The sequence below is a fragment of the Narcine bancroftii genome, chromosome 12 (genome assembly GCF_036971445.1).
Source record: "Narcine bancroftii isolate sNarBan1 chromosome 12, sNarBan1.hap1, whole genome shotgun sequence".
Lineage (NCBI taxonomy): Eukaryota > Metazoa > Chordata > Chondrichthyes > Torpediniformes > Narcinidae > Narcine > Narcine bancroftii.
In genome coordinates, this window is record NC_091480.1 from 92,875,139 (window position 1) to 92,894,335 (window position 19,197).

Below are 19,197 nucleotides of genomic sequence, written 5' to 3' on the forward strand. Positions count from 1 at the left end.
TGCCCCAGTAATCACACCTGGGTTCCAGGAGAGCTTCCCAGGTGCTGCAGTTTAAAAGGGGCCACTGTAATAAATGTAATACAAGAAAATATAGAGGATTTGCATTCCTAGAAAACTGCGTACTGTGAATTTCCATAATGCAAATCCTTGACAATTGATAAAAGTTATTAATTTTTAAAGCATTTTGTTTATTTAGTTACTATTTTCCTCACGTAAATTCCATAAGACTGAGTTACTATGCTGTACTTCAAATCATTTTTGTAGTGATTTTTGAATCCCATAAGGACAAATTTCCACTACCTGAACTGCCATAATGTACAGGGTACACGAACATAAAAGGACAAAGTTATCTATCAGAAAATAATGAGGATAATCGGATGTGGTTATTCACATGCAAACGTCACAATAATTTTCAGTGAAAGCAGATATACAATTTAAAGCAGAATCCAAAAGCATTGCACTTACGTCCATTTCATGGAGCGAGAACCTTGCTGTCTGGATCACTGTAAATAAATATCACCTTGCATCTCATTTCCATAACTGTAGATACAAAGCAAATTCCACAACCATCAAAGTTTAAAAGTACCTGTTTCTCTTTCCATGGAAACTGTCTGACCTGCTGAATATTTCCAGCATTTTTTTAAATATAAACCTACAATAGAGTTAACTGGGTGAATATTTGAAGCCAGACTCATTTGAACCAAAAAAAGATGCATTATTTGGTAGTTGGCCCATGAATCCTGTCAGTACCAAATCTTAACTGTTGCAAGTATTAAATTAACATCTTTCAAGTTTTAATTTTAGTTAAGCATTTCAAAAAAAATAAAGATTTTAAAATAAATAAATAGATATTTAAAAATTATTTTTTATTTTCTCTCATTCAAATTTTCTTTCACTTACTATTTAAATTTCTGTATGTCTTCAAAGTTTCACCTCACTATCTTTAATTGCTTCTTCCTTTTTGTCACTCTGCCCTCCACAGTCCCTCTGCCTGATTGCTGTAAGAGTTATTCACTTGCTTGAACTGCTTGTTAAGCGGTTGGTTTCTGCACTTCTATTAAATTGTATTTTAGTAATGCAATGAGATTGAAGAGCAGAAGTTAGATCATGAGTGTGTGTGTGTGTGTGTGTGTGTGTGTGTGTGTGTGTGTGCGTGCGTGTGTGTGTGTGTGTGTTTGTGTGTGTGTGTGCGTGCATGTATGTACGCACGCACACACGTACAAGGAAGCCCAATTATCCTGAAGTCACATCTGCCCATGGCGACTGTCTGGGGATGAAGTGGCTGTGAATTTTGTGTTTCTGGCAGACCCTGCCTACCTCCTTTTCTGAATACAAATGCTCCTGTCAATGTTGTGCATTCCAGCAGCAAGATAGTTTTGCAGCAAATCTTCCCCAGAGGCTCCATTAAGACCGTAAAACCTCCTTTCGTGAACAAATAAGGCACTGTCATACAGTGGCGATTTTCATTTCACAATTTGTAGCTTCACAATTGGTATTATGAAGAAAAGAGTGTGGTTGAATAATGAGGTCCTATGCTTCATGTTTTGTGTTCCCCTTCAGCCCAGGGTCAAAGAAAAAGTAGGGATTCTCTGCAAACTGGCATGAATTAATCGATGAGTATAAAGTTTTCTTTAGTTGTACAGTATATGCAAAATTAATGATACTGAATTTCAGAAATCCTTTCTGAAATTTCCTTCCATTGATGAGAAAAATAGTGCTTTGGACAGAGAACTTCCAGTGTAGAGGACAAAAATTGATTTTATTTATATACTCTACTTGCAGCCATATTTAGATAAAATGCTTCTTAATATTATTCTTGTAATGATTGTGATCATGGTTGCAATGCAACTAGCAATGCCTTACTGTTTGATTAGACTTTGCTGCCAGCAGGGGGCAGACACACAGTATGCTTGATCTGTAATAGAGGCTTGTAGCCTCATGGCCTGCCTCATGGTGCTGTTTACAGCAACTTTAAAGTAAAGAACCTTTTCCTTCATCTTGTCTAAGGACTCACACCGACAAATACAAGATGAAACATTTCTTATCAAGTTGGGCAATTTTACATTTCTTTCCACACATCTCTGCCCACTCACTTTACATATCTCCATGCCTTTGTAGGTCCCTTACATCCTCTTCACAATTTGTTTTCCTATGTTGATGTCATCATCAAATTTACAAACCACATCTTTCCAGATCACTTGTACAAATTGTAAGAAAGTTGAAATCGTAGCATCCATCCCTGTGGCACACTAGTCATCACATCTTGTCAACTAGAAAAAAAAAGGGCCATTGAAGCCTGCTCTCCATTTCCTGTCAGCATGCCAATTTTTGATTGTTACCTTTACTTTCTGCAATAATCTTTGATATAGCTTCTTTTCACATGCCTTCTGCACATCTAAATAGTAGATTCACAAGTTCTCCTTTATCAACAGCACATGTGGCTAGTTCAAAGACCTCGAACAAATTCCTTTTCATAAAAACTTATTGACTTCACCTGGTTACCTTTGATATTTTTTAAGTGGGTTGTTATAACACCCTAAGACAAAATAAAACCTGTTGCGATGCAGGGTCTAAGACCGCAGTGTGCCATGGATTCCTCTCCCCCGCAGATGCAGAAGTTGCAGAAGGATATAGACAGATTAGGAGACTGGGCAAAAGTATGGCAAATGAGATACAACGTTGAGAAATGTACGGCTCTATGTTTTGTCAGTGGAAATAAACAGGCAGAGAATGGACGGGGAGAAAATTCAAACCTTGGAAGTGCAAAGGGACCTGGGCGTCCTCATGCAGGGACACCTAAAAGTTAATGAACACGTTGGATTGGTAGTGAAGAAATAAATGCTATGTTGGCATTCATTTCAAGAGGAATAGTGTATAAGAGTAAAGAGGTGTTAATGAGGCCCTATGGGGCACTGGTGAGACCCCATTTGGAGTACTGTGTGCAGTTTTGGGTCTCCTATCTTAGAAAGGATGTAATGTTGATGGAGAGGGTGCCGAGGAGATTTACTGGGATGTTTCTGGTATGCGAGGGCTAACATATGAGGAACGTTTGGCAGCTCTTGGATTGTATTCATTGGAGTACAGAAGAATGAGAGGGGATCTCATAGAGACATTTTGAATTTTGAAAGTTTCTGACAGAATGGATGTAGATAAGATGTTTCCCTTGGTGGTTGAATCAAGGACAAAGGTCACAGTCTTAAAATTAGAAGTTCTCCATTTAAAACAGAGATGAGGAAGAACTTCTTTAGTCAGAGGGTCATGGATCTATGGAACTCACTGCTGCACACAGGGGTGGAGGCCAGATCATTGGGAGAATTTAAACAGGAAATTAATGTATCTAATTAGTAAGGGTATCAAGGGATATGGGGAAAGGCTAGAAATTGGAACTAGGTGTGAGCACAGTTCAGCTTAGTGTAGAGTCATGGACCTAGTGCCCTGCTTCTGTTCCTTTATCTTGTGATCTTGTATGTCTGAAATTTTAAAAATTAAAAATTTTTAAAAATTCCGATTCCAAATGCCAAACTTTTCATGGGATGATATCTCCAAACTATGTCCCAATACCAGGTTCCCAAGAGGCATTTTCCACCAGTCTGTAGCCTGGTGCGAGTCCTTCAGGCGTTGGGCCCCTCATTTGTTCACTTTCCCTGTGGGGTCATCTCCTTCTCGACGGGGAAGGAGGTGGTGCTCTCCCACTTTGGGCGCCCTGCACCGGTCTGCTGATTTCTCAGAATCCGCAACCCCTCATGGTCCTCTGCCACGTGTGGGTGCTGCCTTAGGGAAAGATCTCCGTGGTTTCAGGAAGTTAAAGTAAACACTGTCAGGCTCTTTAACAAGCCTTAAAGCCTCAAAGGGGCCATCAGCATATGACTGGGTGGTAGGACCCCGTGGAGGAGCACTGTGTCTCCACTCCCCATACTCCCAGGTCAACACCAGCAGCAGGTCCACCATTCAGAATTGTCTTCTTTGGCTTGGCTTTGCGGACGAAGATTTATGGAGGGGTAATGTCCACGTCAGCTGCAGGCTCGTTTGTGGCTGACAAGTCCGATGCAGGACAGGCAGACACGGTTGCAAGGGAAAATTGGTTGGTTGGGGTTGGGTGTTGGGTTTTTCCTCCTTTGTCTTTTGTCAGTGAGATGGGCTCTGCGGTCTTCTTCAAAGGAGGTTGCTGCCCGCCGAACTGTGAGGCGCCAAGATGCACGGCTTGAGGCAATATCAGCCCACTGGCGGTGGTCAATGTGGCAGGCACCAAGAGATTTCTTTAAGCAGTCCTTGTACCTCTTCTTTGGTGCACCTCTGTCACGGTGGCCAGTGGAGAGCTCGCCATATAACACGATCTTGGGAAGGCGATGGTCCTCCATTCTGGAGACGTGACCCACCCAGCGCAGTTGGATCTTCAGCAGCGTGGATTCGATGCTGTCGGCCTCTGCAAAGTGCAGAAAATGTCTCTTCAGCCCACAGAGTCCATGCTAGCACTCTTTTAAATTTTAATTTAGTTCTAGAATGGTGGCAGGCCCTTCTGGCCCTCAAGCCCATGCTGCCCAAATATCCCAATTAACTTACAACGCCCCCAACATTTTGAAAGGTGGGAGGAATCCAGAGCACCTAGAGGAAATTCACGCAGAAACGAGGCAAATGTACAAATTCTTTACAGACACCACCAGATTCAAACCCGAGTCTCTGGCACTGTAGTAGTTTTGCACTAACCATGCCACCCAATTTACACTAATCCCATTTGATTCTCTCCATAGTCCCATCAAACACACCAGCCCCCCCCCCCCCCAACACACATCCAGATTCTAAACAGTAGTATGGCCAATTAACCTATCAGACTACATGTGAGGAAACTACAACAGTTTGCAGAAACCTGGGTGGTCACAGGGGAACATGCAAACTCTTTACAGACTGTACCAGAGGTCAGGTTCAAACCCTTCTTGCTGCCCCATTGATACTTTTTAAGATCATTTTTGTGGATGAACAAGGATTTGAATAAAATAAACACTTTCAGATGAGGGTAAGGGAGAAAAGGATATTCTGCGACCTACTTAAGCAGTTTACCACAGTGAAATGAAGCTGATTGCATGGTGGATACAATAAGTAATCTATATTTGGAAGATGAAACTTCCCCTTTTTCTTTTATTGATCATGTCACTATTAATTTTGCAGCTGTGTGTAGCTATGCCTTGAATGGAGGACTGGGCCTTCAAGCCTTCCTGTTGTCAGTTCAAAAAGCAACATTCTTCTTAGAATCAAAATTTATTGTCCTTAACCTGTCACAAAGTTCATTGTTTTGTGGCAGAATCACAGAACAAACATTTATATTACCCAAATAAAAATAGTGCAAGGAAAAGTCAAAGTGAGGTAGTGTCTGTGGTTCATTGTTCATTTAGGAATCTGATGGCAGAGGGGAAGAAGCTGTCCTTGTGTCATTGGGAGTTCGTCTTCAGCCTCCTGACCTGATGATAGCAAAGAGAAGAGGGCACCGCCTGGGTGGTGGGAGACCTTGAGACACTGATTTCTTAAGACATCGCCTCTTGTAGATGTCCTTGACAGAATGAAGTTTGGTGTCCATGATGTCGCAGGCCGAGTTAACAATCCTCTGGAGATTTTGCTTGTGCTGAGTGTTGGAACCTCTGTACCAGATAGTGATGCAACCAGGCAGAGTGCTCTCCTTTTTCTTTTCTTCATTTTCAATCTTTTTATTGATTTTAATATACAATAAACAATGGATGGAGAGAATAAAGATGCATAATTTAAAAGATCACAGCACACAACAATCAGTACATAACAATAGTCTCTTCATCTCCCCAAAGAAAAAAATCGTATTACCCCTTATACTAATCTAATGAAGAAGAGAATACAAAAAAAGATAAAAATAAGCAAAAACTAGAAATCCTTGGATCAGCATTCATCAAACATAAGAAGCTTGGTCCTCATCCAAAAGAGAAACTTAATGGTATCAGGAAGGGAAATTAAATTAAAGAAAACATTAGGAATTATATCATATGAAAATATTTTATGAATGGGTGCCAAGTTTCTTCAAATTTAATAGAGGGATCAAAATGTAGCATTTCTAATTTTCTCTAAGTTCAAACAGGCCATGGATTGAGAAAACCATTGAACTGTCGTCGGCGTAGTGGAGGCCCTCCCATTTAAGAAGAATTGCTCTCCTAGCCATCAGGGTCGTAAAAGCTACCATCTGATGAGAAGAAGCCAGACAATGACCTACATCTGCTCTTAAAACTCCAAATATAGCAGTTAATGGATTTGCTTGTGAATCAATTGCAAGGATTGCTGAAAGATATCTTTCCAGAACCGGACAGGACCAAAACAAATGGGTCAACAAAGCCACCTGCGAATTACTCCTATCACAGATTGGGTTGAAATTAGGAAAAATATAGGCAAACTTGTCCTTGAACATATGCGCCTGTGTACTACCTTAAATTGAATAAGGGAGTGTCGAGCACTCATTGATGAAGTATTAACAAGTTTGATAATCTTTTCCCATCTCTGCAGGTAAAGACTTTTGGAGTTACTGCTCTCACATCCTTTTAAATTTTTCAGTCAAGATTGGTCGTAATTTTAATAACATTTCATATATGATTGCTAGTAAACCTTTCAAAGAGGGATTTAACCAAAAAAAGAGCATCAATCCTATCCGACTGATTCAGCAAGGAAAAATTGGGTAATACAACACTCAAAAAATGTCTAATTTGAAAATATCTAAACAAATATGAATTAGGCAAAACATTTGAACGTTGTTCAAAGGACATAAGATAACCTTCCATGAACAGATCCCTAAAGCACATGATACCCTTGACCTTCCAAAAAGAGAAAGCTCAACCAATCACAGGTGGCTGAAAAAAAATTAGTTAAAATAAAGCCAGATAAAGTTTTTTTTTTAAATCAAAAGACCTCTGGAACTGAAACCATATCCATAATGTGGGCTTGAGTATAGGATTAGTTATCAGCTTACTAACCTTGGTAAGTGAAAAAGGAAGGGCAGCTCCCAATAGGGAAACTATCGAAAATTTCTCGACTGATTTCAATTCCAGATTTACCCATGATGGATATTCAAGTTTATCAGAATAATAAATTCAGAATATGATATATCGAATATCATTTGCCCAATAGTAGAATCTAAGATTGGGTAATGCCAAGCCCCCATCCTCCTTCAATTTCTATAATTGAGCTTTATTTGGCTTAGCACCTTTATTCTGCCAAATATAGGAAGATGTCTTGAAATCAATAATAACAAAATAAGATTTTGGTATAAAAATTGGAAAGGCTTAAAATAAATACAAAAATTTAGGTAAAATCATCATTTTGATTGCATTAATATGACCTACTAACAATAATGATTGTGGGGACCATCTAAAAATGGATTCTTCAACATGATCAATATAAATCTTTAAAATTTTTGGGAATTTTAATACCTTGATAAGTAAAATGATCTTTCACAGTATTTGATCATAAATGGGTACCCGAATATTCATGGAATGTAATTCACTCTTGTGAAGATTTAATTTATTACCAGAAAAAAAAACTATATTGTGACAGTAAAGATAACATATAAGGAATGGATTTCTCAGGGTCTGAAACATATAACAACAAATCATCTACATATAAAGATACTTTATGAATGCTAACCCCCTAGTAATTTCCCTCATATCATTAGAATCTCGAAACACAATTGCTAAGGGTTCCAGAACTAAATCAAACAGTAAGGAGCTAAGAGGCAGCCCTGTCTGGTTCCATGCAGGAGGCTAAACAGGGAGGACCTTTGATTGTTAGTATTGACAGATGCAGAGGAAGTGTGATATATCATTTTAATCCAATAAATAAAATCAGGGCCAAAATTACATTTCTCTAAAACTTCAAACAGTTAAGACCATTCCACCCTATCAAATGCCTTCTCAGCATCCAATAAAATTACACATCCCAGAATCTCAGCTGAAGGAGAATATATTATATTCATTAATCTGTGACTATTTGAATATGAATAATGATTTTTAATAAATTGGGTTTGATCATTAGAGATAATTCAAGGAAGAACATTTTCCAAACTGCAAGCCAAAACTTTAGAAAATATTTTTGAATCAACATTTAATAGTGGTATTTGTCTACAAAATGCAAAATTGGTACAGTCTATCCTTTTTAAGAATTAAAGAAATTGAGGCTTCTTAAAAAGTCTGAGGCAAGATTCCCAAAGAAATGGAATCCCTAAACACTTTACATAACCAAGGGGCAAGTAGGTTAGAAAATGATTTAAAAACAACTCAACTGTGTATCCATCTAGACCAGGTCCTTCGTAAAATGGTCTCCACAGTAGAATTTTTTGAGAGTCTTCAGTGGCATACCGAATTTCCTCAAACTTCTCCCAAAGTATAGCCATTGGGGAGCCTTCTTCACCCTGAGCCTGAATACCTAAAATAGCCCCCAACATCATAACCGACAACTGTTACTCCTTCTCTGATTCCCTGGCTAAATGTGCTTGCCCAATCTTGTTAGAATTTAAAGTGTTTCAATAACCTTGTAATATTAAATTTGCTCTTGTATTTAGATCATGAAATTGCCAGTGCCAGTGAATTAGGATTATACAGTAAAACCCCCAGTATCTGGCACCTATGGGCATTGGTATATACCAGATCAGTGAATTTGACGATTGCTTAAGATGGAATGTTGCCTGATAGACAAATTGTCCTCTCGAGGTTTGTTTCATATATTTTTATAAACAATTTATTTTCTGTGAATTTTTTGCAGGTTGCTTGAATCCCTTCCGGATAATGGGGATTTTAGTAGTGTTTTGGCAAAACTGCACAAAGGAACAGCAGAGCTCTCAAAAAGACATTTTAAAGACAATGAAATGGAGAGTACTTTCGGTAGAAATTAAAACCCATGAATTTTCCCTTCTCCTTTCAAGGAAGGAACTGCAATACGGTTTTATCATGCTTTACAAGTTAATATAGAATATTATGTCAATTTGATATTTCTAAATATTTAGCAGCTGCTTTGCCATACAATCACAATATAATGGAATAAGTTATATGTCACAGAAATATTTTTACAACATTGATGTAAATAACTTGATAGAAGCAGGAAATTATATTATTCACTTTCCTGTCATGAACCTATTTTTATTCTAAACAATTTCTTCATCAGAGAATTAAGCTAATGCCGACAAGATGGAATCAATAACAGTAAGGGCTTTAGTAACCTACATAAAGCACATAGGTCCTTTGAAACAGCTCTGATTGCTTTTAGAATCAATATATTGCTCTGTAGCTAATTGCCAATGTATGTTTTAGAATACTGCAAGTCCCCCGAACGGTGATTAATTCTTGAAAGCTTTCCACAGGCTGTTCAATAGCTAAATACATCTTCATCCTGTTTCCGTCAAAAATACGCAGATTTGCTTGGTTTGGTCTGAATTATAAGAAGAAATGGCATGATTTTGATTGAAAGAACATTTTATAAAGAGAATAATTTCTGCAGTAATTAGCAGATCTTGCAAAGTGAATTGATGGTAAATTGCCCGCTCTTTAAAAAGTCTTTTTAAAATTATTTCTCGTCCAAATGGAAGTAGATTTATTATGGCGATGGAATGAAGGTTTAAAGCTTTTTGAAAAACATGGCTTTTTATCTTCACCAATGACCTCTCCAAATCTTTGATTCACGATGGGTGCGGTCAATGGCCACAACCAATCTTCAGCTATCTCGCTGAGTCAAATCTCACAAAGTCAAATGCACAAGTTGGACATCTCTGATTTAATCAGTGCAGAATTTAACAAGAGGTAAGATGGTCATAAAGATTCCGTGGGTCAAATTAAACAACAGATTGGTCCTCCAGAAGTGGCTGTGAAATATATTAAAGCAGAGAAATAAAGGAGAGGTGATGTTAATGGCCACTTTTAATTTGATATGGACAGGTATAAGCAGAGATTTTAAAGAGTGATATATTCCTTGAATATACCAGAACAGATTTTTGGAACAATATATCATAGACCCAACCAGTTGATGGGCCATTATATTGTTTAATTATCATAATTGTGCATCAGCATTTATCCAATAGTGGCAGTAATATGATTCAATTCAATACTGTGTTCAAAAGGGAGAAAACAGGTTCAGCAACTACAATCCTGTAGCTGCAAGATGAGATCAGTAAAATAGACATCTACATATAAAGATACTTCATGAACGCTAACCCCCTAATAATTTCCCTCACAGCATTAGAATCTTGAAACACAATTGCTAAGGGTTCCAGAACTAAATCAAACAGTAAGGAGCTAAGAGGCAGCCCTGTCTGGTTTGTCTACAGTAAAATAGACAAACCATTGGCAGATGAATCATTGATGAAACTACAGATCAATGGAAGTGTTCAAAATGGAATGTAGCATGCTTCACAACCATTTATATTCCTCAGGAGAAAGAGCTCCACTTGGTAAGAAGCCACATAAAAGTGTGGTACGGTTGGCCTAGCAGTTAGCACAACGCCTTTACAGTGACAACCATCGGGACTGGACCAGGGTTCGAATCCCATGCTGTCTGTGAGGAGTTTTTGCGTTCTCCCCGTATCCGTGTGGGTTTTCCCCAGGGGGAGTTTCTGCTTTCTTCCCAGCATTCAAAAATGCACTAGGGGTAAAGGTTAACATGGTGTAAATTGGGCGGCATGGACTCGTGGGCTGAAGCGGCCTGTTACCGTGCTATATATATTTTAAAAAAAACTAAAGGGACTGCCGTAAAAAAAAATACTGGTGACTGGGAGAAACAGATACCAGTAGAAAATTCATCAAAATGGGAATATGAAAATAAATTTTCAAGAAAGATGTCTGCGAATTTTGAACTGAGGACCGGAGAACGGCGTTTTGTCAGGTTGTACTTGCGCAATCGGATGATAACGAACTTGAACTTGATGAGGACTGACCATGAGGAAATGAACAGATACGAAAAAAATCACACTGCACGATTACAAAAACACACAGCCATGATTCGAAACAAAATCAGACTCTACCATGATAAAGGTGATATAGCAATGCAGATTTCTGAACCATAATCTTTTAAAGTTTCCCTGAAATGGTAAGCCTTCATTTAAATGGAAAATTACACATGCCATTCAACTATTTAATGAAAGTGAGAGGTCACCAGGGAATTATAGAGTAGTTTGCCCATTTTTCTCAATCTTTCTTCCTACTCACATATCACCTTAAGTCTTTGGCTTGGCTTCGCGGACGAAGATTTATGGAGGCGTAATGTCCACGTCAGCTGCAGGCTCATTTGTAGCTGACAAGTCCGATGCAGGACAGGCAGACACGGCTGCAGCGGTTGCAAGGGAAAATTGGTGAGTTGGGGTTGGGTGTTTCCTCCTTTGTCTTTTGTCAGTAAGATGGGCTCTGCGGTCTTCTTCAAAGGAGGTTGCTGCCCGCTGAACTGTGAGGCGCCAAGATGCACGGTTTGAGGCAAGATCAGCCCACTGGCGGTGGTCAGTGGGGCAGGCACCAAGAGATTTCTTTAGGCAGTCCTTGTACCTCTTCTTTGGTGCACCTCTGTCTCGGTGGCCAGTGGAGAGCTCGCCATATAACACGATCTTGGGAAGGCGATGGTCCTCCATTCTGGAGACGTGACCTACCCAGCGCAGTTTGATCTTCAGCAGCGTGGATTCGATGCTGTCGGCCTCTGCCATCTCGAGTACTTCGATGTTGTAGATGAAGTCGCTCCAATGAATGTTGAGGATGGAGCGGAGACAACGCCTTAAGTAATCCCTTACTAACCACAGAGGACCAATGGCATCCTATGCCATAGATGCTCTGTGGTTACGAAGGGATTATAAGGTGGTATGTGAGTAGATAAACAAGGTTAAGAACCACTGAGATTAGCCTAAAATAATCATTGGGAGATATTGAGCCCATAATTAAGAATGTAATGACAGAACAGTTTGACCTGTGGCAATAGTTTGTAAAGGGTAGGTCAGTCCTGACAACCTGACAATTTTTTTGAAAATTAGCAGTATCAGTGGACCGGTTAAAGTCTATGGGTGTTGTTCATGTGGGCTTCCAGAAGGCAGGGTGGTAAAGCGTAACACTAATGATAGCACCAGTGACCGGGAAAAGGTTTGAAATCCCGCGTTGTCTGTAAGGAGTTTGTATGTTCTCCCCGAGTCTGCGTGGGTTTCCTCTGGGTGCTCTGGTTTCCTCCCACCGTTTAAAGACGTACCGGCAGTTGTAGGTCAATTGGGTCTATTTGGGCGGCACGGGCTCATGGGCTGAATGGTCCTGTTAAGGTGCTTTATGTCTAAATAAAAAACAAATATTTTAAAAGGCATTTGATAGTGTTTTCATAAGCAAATTATTGTCTGAGTCAGTAGAGCATCAGAAGACACAGAGCAGGGGTAGAAACATCTACTCAAACTGACAGGATATAATCAATGCTGAGACTGTATTTATTAGCAACTTGGATGACGATATAAAGAATAACAGAATCAAGTTGGCTAATAATAGATAATATTGCAAGCACAGCTATGTAAGAAGCACAGAATGCAGCAGGAGTCAATGTGATTTTTTTTTAACTGAAATTTCATGGACAACTCTAAAACCAAATACCAGAATGGCTGTACATCTGAAGGAGCTGAAAGGAGATAGGTGGGCTGATGGAGAATTTATGCTAGTTATGAGGAAGTTATAATTACACCACATTTGGAATGCTCCTCTCGGTCCCTGGGACTCAATCTTAGAAAGAAAAGATTAGCCTTGGAGGAAGTGCAGTCAAGCCTGGATTCTACTGATTAAAATACAAGGAGCAATTGCACAAACAAGAGTTGTGTTTGCAAGAGGAAGCATTTGTGGAAAGAGAAAGAGTTACCATTTTTCAGTTATGAAAGGTTCTACGTCAAAACATTTTTTGATTAACTTTTAAAATTGATGTCTTGGTGGCATTAAGAAGCATAAATACAGAATCTGTCCTGAAACTATTGAGATTAAGATTTTTTTTCAATATGCCAGGCAGGATTCTGTCAATGCTACAAAGCATCCATCTTCATCAAGGAATGTACATTCAACAAAATAAATTCCATTTGTATTGATTAAAAATCAGGACAACGCATTAATTTCTAATCATTTTCTCTATAGTGGAAAGGTTTAATGTAAAATAAGGTTACATACAGGCAAGTCAGATTCTGAAATCCTGTTATGCATTAGGTCATTTCACGTGGATCATTGAAATTCACTTATTTTCTAGACCTTTACAACCAAAAGTCCATTAACAACATCCTCCACTGCAATGCTCTTACTTTGTTGTATAAATTATCCACAGCTATTTCACTTATGGGAACAAAGAAGATTTTAAAACATCTGTTGCAAGCTTTTGCTCTGTCTCTGAAAAGGAAGGCATTATGAAGCACTTTTAACTTCTCCTTGAGGTTGCTGGGGGATGTGCACTTGGCCTGCAGTCAACATTTCAGCGTCATGAACATGTTACGCTTGTTAATGGAGGCACTGAGAGCACAGGAAATGGACATCAATTCCTTCCACTCCAATAATGAAACCTTGTGCCACTGATTCAGAAAAAGCACTTTCCATTTCTTCAGTCAAGTGGCATTAAAATGTCCCCTTTTGCTGGGATTTGTTCTTTCTCTGTTCTAATAAAGATCTTCCAGATGTCTGGAGGGTTAGGACACACTGAATTTGTCGGCAGTTCAATCCAAGTTTCTGCAGACTGATGGATAATTCAGTTGTATTTTTTTTCCTTAAATTAAGCTATTTCTGAGTGGCAGACTTCCTGATCTCCAACATCCTAAACCCTGAAATTGGGAGAGACCTCGACACAAGGTGGTATGGTTAGCATAATGGTTAGCGCGACGCTGTGACAGGGCCAGCGACTAGGCCTGGGGTTAGAATCCAGCGTTGTCTGTAAGGAGTTTGTACGTTCTCCCCATGTCTGTGTGGGTTGGCTCCTGATGCTCTGGTTTCCTCCCACGATTCAAAACGTACTGGGGTTTGTTAGGTCTGCTTTGTTCATGAATGAGTGAGACAAACACCAGACTGAGTCGAAATCAGGGTTCTTTGTTCTTTATTACCGGATTGTAACACTTGCAACTAACCATGTTAGTCGGAGAATGCATTCTGCCATTATCAGCAAAATGGTGATTTTTTATACCCTTGGATACGTGCTTAGAACATCATCATATCATTACTTGTCCAATGACTAAAACTGTTGCTATCCTTTCCCTGCTAGCTTCCTGCCTCTCAATCCATCAATGTCTCTCTTATCTTGTAAGTACAAGGATGCATTCACATCTTGTTACAGCCCTGTACAGGGTAACTCCTTACACATTCCCATCTCATGATGTTTTACCTTACAGGTTGTAGGTTAATTTGGGTGTAATTGGACAGGACAGGTTCTTGGGCCAAAAGGGCCTGTTATTGTGCTGTATGTCTAACATTTAAAATACATTGTGAACCACTTTTACAGTGGTTTAAATGGTTTAAAGCCATTTCCTCTTTGTGAACTTAAAATACCTCTGGAGAGTGATGTTACGTAAGTGACGTCACCCCAGGGTATACCTGATAGCAAAGCAGAGGCATCACTCAAAGCTTAAAATAGAGGATCCCAGTACAATGGAGCACCTATTACACTCTCAAAGTACCATTACAGTTAATTATTGTTTGTCCAAATAAGATCCATACTAGTCAGGCAATTGTACCTGCAAAAAAAAATAGATACTCACACATTACCCTCAGATAGAGCAGTCACTGAAGGCTGTTAAATAACTAATCAACAGTGAAGTTTACTTAAACATGTCAAATCTTGAAGATGACACAAATGACCACAAGCATCAAACACAAGCTCAGGAATTAGACTAGAAATCCCTCTGATCTCTAGGATTTAGACCTCTCTAAAATGCTTATCAGACAGCAGACTAGAGCAATTGAAACAGGTTAAGCAAAAATATTAGGATTCCACATCAAAGGATATTTAATAAATCAGTATTTAGAAGAACAACTTTGGAACTGTTAGCTTAGATAGAGGACTCAACATTCAGAAATGTAGATATTAGGGCAGGGGGAAGACCAATCATGATATCAGAGAAACTTTTGCTAAGATTAAAAGTGATTTATCTTAATCGAAAACCAGGGAACTTTAGCTTGGCTATTGTAGAATGAAAACTATTTAAAGCAATGTGAGAATAGATATATAATGTTCAAATAGTTTAAAAATTAATGCATAGTTTATAACAAATAGATATTCCTTTTGGGCAATTTTCTGTAAAATGACATTTGTGTTTTATTACATGAAAATAAATAGTATCTGTATTAAAAACACAGTGTTGGAGAAACTCAGCAGGTCAAACGGAGTACTTTATATAGCAAAGGTAAAGATACAGAACCAACGTTTCATCAAGGTTCCAGCCTTCTGTGTTTGTATGTTTGACAGCAGAATTTGCTTGAAATAATGTTACACTTTTACCAGTCTTGGAAATTCACTAACAAAATGGAATTTTGATCCAACCAGCATATTGTTCCTCGTTTCTTTAAACCTTCCATTATTTCACAAATTAAATGCAACTATTAAACATTTCAAGAGTATAATTGTTAAAAATACAGACCACAATTGTAAATAGAATTTGCAAGTAATACTTCACTCTCCCAAGGTTTCCTAGGCACTCTCCCCCAACTCAGCTGAAGACTTTAGTTACTGTTCAACCTCATCCTGTGCAGTCAACAAAGCACATAGAACATAGCATCACTAGAGCCTCTGGCATAACCAGCAGCGGTTGCCTTGTGACCTACACTGGAACTAGAGCATGTTCCCATTCCCTGCTTATTGACTGCTGTTTCTCCAACAGACAGGCATATTGCTTCAGGTCCATGCTTGGGTCAAGTGACCCCAGGTCAAACCACAAAGTGAGCACTGTAAAGCCTTCACTTGGCTACTGAGCTACTTCCAGGGGCAACAAAACAAGCATTGATTGACTGCTCGATCTGACAAATAAGCATTTTGGGTACAAAATTCGAATGTATTGTCACCGACTGAGTGGATCCATGAGGCATTTGGAGAACAGAGAATCTATCTAGTGCTCGGGGTAGAAACTAAAAATTCCTAGCAGTGTTTGAAGTAAACCACGAAAGTCTGCACATATTGTTGGAGAAACTCAAGAGGTCAGTGTACTTAATTCTTTCTTTCTTCTTTGGCTTGGCTTCGCGGACGAAGATTTATGGAGGGGGTAAAAAAGTCCACGTCAGCTGCAGGCTCGTTTGTAGCTGACCAGTCCGATGCGGGACAGGCAGACATGATTGCAGCGGTTGCAAGGGAAAATTGGTTGGTTGGGGTTGGGTGTTGGGTTTTTCCTCCTTTGCCTTTTGTCAGTGAGGTGGGCTCTGCGGTCTTCTTCAAAGGAGGCTGCTGCCCGCCAAACTGTGAGGCGCCAAGATGCACGGTTTGAGGCGTTATCAGCCCACTGGCGGTGGTCAATGTGGCAGGCACCAAGAGATTTCTTTAGGCAGTCCTTGTACCTTTTCTTTGGTGCACCTCTGTCACGGTGGCCAGTGGAGAGCTCGCCATATAATACGATCTTGGGAAGGCGATGGTCCTCCATTCTGGAGACGTGACCCATCCAGCGCAGCTGGATCTTCAGCAGCGTGGACTCGATGCTGTCGACCTCTGCCATCTCGAGTACCTCGACATTAGGGGTGTGAGCGCTCCAATGGATGTTGAGGATGGAGCAGAGACAACGCTGGTGGAAGCGTTCTAGGAGCCGTAGGTGGTGCCGGTAGAGGACCCATGATAATATAGCAATGAGAAAGATACATAACCAACATACCTTGATGACGGGCTCAAGCCCAAAATGTTGGTTATGTATCTTTATCTTTGCTGTATAAAGTACTCTGTTTGATCTGCTGGGTTTCCCCAGCATTGTGTTTTTACTCTTAGCAGTGTTTAAAGACAAGCAAGTTGAAAGGGAACAAAAGTACATCTGAGTTTGGAGCTGAAGGTATTCTCTCCTCACCATTTAAACAAGTGGTTCTCATCCTTTTATTTTTACTATCTACCACCTTTGGCATAGGTGCTCTGTGGTTAATAAGGGATTACTTAAGGTGAGATGTGAGTGGGGAGGAAAAAAAAAGTTGAGAACCACTGATTTAAACCATGAGAGAAACTCATGCCAGAGAAATTGGAGAAACTAGCACAATTTCAACCAAGCTTGAAGGGAAGCTTGTAAAATAAATGAAGCCAAATGTTGGATTCAAGTTTAAATTCCATGGTTCCATTCAAAGCATTGCATCATGTTGACGTCAAGATAAGATTAAAAAAAACAGTTGTTAGCAGTCCAATTCTTTATGTTTTTTTACATATAACTAACTTTTGTTTTTTCATCGGCATTTGTCACTCTTACCTTCCAGAGTGGCCGTTCACGCAGGAATGACCAAATCTCTTAGATGAATACCCGAGGTGCGTTATTTACGTCGGCTGGACGTGGAATGCCACTGCGTCAACATCAGCCGTGGGGTTTAGCTCACGTGCGACATACTGCGTCACTGCGTCGATGTCATCAGTGACGTGAATCATCTGCATCTGAAATATCCAGCAGACAGACAGCAAAATGGCTTTTGATCTGCAGATGCTTTTAATGTTAGCATTGGGTATGCATAGCACTACACAAATGCGCTTCCGCTGCTGGTAGTTTAATGTCTGCAGGCTGCACAGTTAAAAATCCTGTGCTGCAACGTCGCGCGCTTTATACATCATCAATAATATCATATTCATTAGCTCGTTGCTGCCAATCCCCTGGACTGCAGGTGTTCCATAATAATTTCTATGGTAAAAAAAATCGGAATGAGAGTGAATCCCTCATTCCCGTTCTGATCCTTTTGCGCCAATTGCATTCTGGAATTTCGGGAATGCGGCGGCTGTGTAAAAAAAAATTTTTAAAAACGTTCATGTTCATGTTTAATTGCTGCATATGTCATATATTATTTGTTTCTTGAACGAATAAATAAAGTTTTTTAAAAAACATAATTGTTGACTCTAGTGGAGGTGAGTTACTCTGCATTTTCTTGAAGAACAATCACTGTTGCAGCCAATTTTGCTTTCTTCATGAAGGAATGTGATTAATGACTGATCCGGACTACGAATAATCCCACGGTTCATCCTCCGAATGCTGTTATGGAAGGCAGCACACTCTTCATTCTGTAGTGGAGCGATTGGATCAGTGTGGTGTTAGGTCTGCTTTGTTCATGAATGAGTGAGACAAACACCAGACTGAGTCGAAATCAGGGTTCTTTGTTCTTTATTACCGGATTGTAACACTTGCAACTAACCATGTTAGTCGGAGAATGCATGCCGTTATCAGCAAAATGGTGATTTTTTATACCCTTGGATACGTGCTTAGAACATCATCATATCATTACTTGTCCAATGACTAAAACTGTTGCTATCCTTTCCCTGCTAGCTTCCTGCCTCTCAATCCATCAATGTCTCTCTTATCTTGTAAGTACAAGGATGCATTCACATCTTGTTACAGCCCTGTACAGGGTAACTCCTTACACATTCCCATCTCATGATGTTTTACCTTACAGTGGTCAAACCTCTGGAGCAAAACTTGAACACCTAACCTTGTGGCGCCACAAATACTGACTTCCGAAATGTGAATGTCAGGCACTAGTCATGGAAACAGGATCATTTACTTAGCTTAAGGGAAGGGTCAATTGAAAAAGTAAGACCACCATGGAGCAACTGCAAGTCATTTTCTATCGGCAATAGGCAGATTAGAGATGGAACTTTCTCTCCATTGACAACCCTGGACCAAGCAAATTTACAGCATGCCCCATTTTGTTTCAGATTTTCAGCAACTGCAATACTCAGTAACCACCATATTAACAGCAATTCAGGTAATGGAACTTTGCCCTTAGAGAATTCACTATTCACTCCCAAAGAATCTGAGATAGGGTATAAAAATCCACTCTCACAGAATTAGTGTGACAAGTTTTATTTCTTTTTCAACTTGGATTTTTTTTTAAATATGCAGAAATTCACAATGCAAACATTTTTCTTGGAACATAGCAAGGCATTGGTGAGGCCATATTTGGAGTACTGTGAACAGTTTTGGTCACCAAATTATAGGAAAGATATAAACAAAATAGAAAGAGTGCAGAGAAGGTTCACGAGAATGTTGACAGGATTTCAGGGTCTGAGTTACAGGGAAAGGTT

At 39.6% G+C, this 19,197-nt stretch overlaps 1 protein-coding gene across 13 annotated transcripts in view; it reads right to left on the reverse strand.

The window, feature by feature from the left end:
- LOC138746534 (tumor necrosis factor receptor superfamily member 16-like) overlaps positions 1-19,197 on the reverse strand; it is a 314,868-nt gene that overhangs the window by 163,681 nt on the left and 131,990 nt on the right. For 11 of the 13 annotated variants that reach the window (XM_069904795.1, XM_069904796.1, XM_069904788.1 and 8 more), the window contains one exon: positions 17,384-17,562. The exons of the other annotated variants lie outside the window; for them this stretch is intronic. The gene's annotated coding sequence lies outside the window, so the exon portion shown is untranslated. The remainder of the gene's footprint in view (positions 1-17,383; positions 17,563-19,197) is intronic. 13 annotated transcript variants of the gene reach the window in all.